Source organism: Buceros rhinoceros, unplaced genomic scaffold (assembly GCF_000710305.1).
Source record: "Buceros rhinoceros silvestris isolate BGI_N320 unplaced genomic scaffold, ASM71030v1 scaffold35570, whole genome shotgun sequence".
Taxonomy (NCBI): domain Eukaryota; kingdom Metazoa; phylum Chordata; class Aves; order Bucerotiformes; family Bucerotidae; genus Buceros; species Buceros rhinoceros.
Genome location: NW_010390751.1, coordinates 11,249 through 11,727, shown reverse-complemented (window position 1 = coordinate 11,727; position 479 = coordinate 11,249). Strand labels below are relative to the sequence as shown.

Below are 479 nucleotides of genomic sequence, written 5' to 3'. Positions count from 1 at the left end.
CCCCCAGCCATTACAGCTGGGCTGGCGTTCATCTGCTCCCGTGGGAAGGGAGCGCCAGCTTCTGAATTGCTGTTTCCCAGAGTATGAGCTCTCCTGCTCAGTGGGAACCCAGCCCCCTTTCTCCAAGCCTCTGCACTCTATGAATGCCAAATGTCTGTTGGGATCAGGAAAACAAGGGCGCTCATGAGGCACGGCACAATTCCCCGCCGCGGCGCGGGTGCAGCAGAGCAGCTGTAGGAAGGAAGAAAGCTCCCCCCCCTGCCGTTCTAGCAAAGGACGTGGAGTCCACCCGGGCCGGGAAACCAGAAAACCCCACTGGATGCCCATGATCTTCTCCAGCTTGCAGTAAAGACCCTGGGCCATCCCCAGCAGCCTGCTGGGGGCAGTGGCCAGGGGCACTTTGGGCACAGGAGCTGCCCCAGGATGTGGCCAGGGACCATAGTTCATGCTGGCGAACGGCCCTTGCCAGGACCAGGGGC

At 61.6% G+C, this 479-nt stretch overlaps 1 protein-coding gene across 1 annotated transcript in view; it reads right to left on the bottom strand.

Moving 5' to 3' along the window:
• LOC104495966 (acyl-CoA dehydrogenase family member 10-like) overlaps positions 1-479 on the bottom strand; it is a 14,131-nt gene that overhangs the window by 3,021 nt on the left and 10,631 nt on the right. The gene's annotated exons all lie outside the window — the stretch shown is intronic.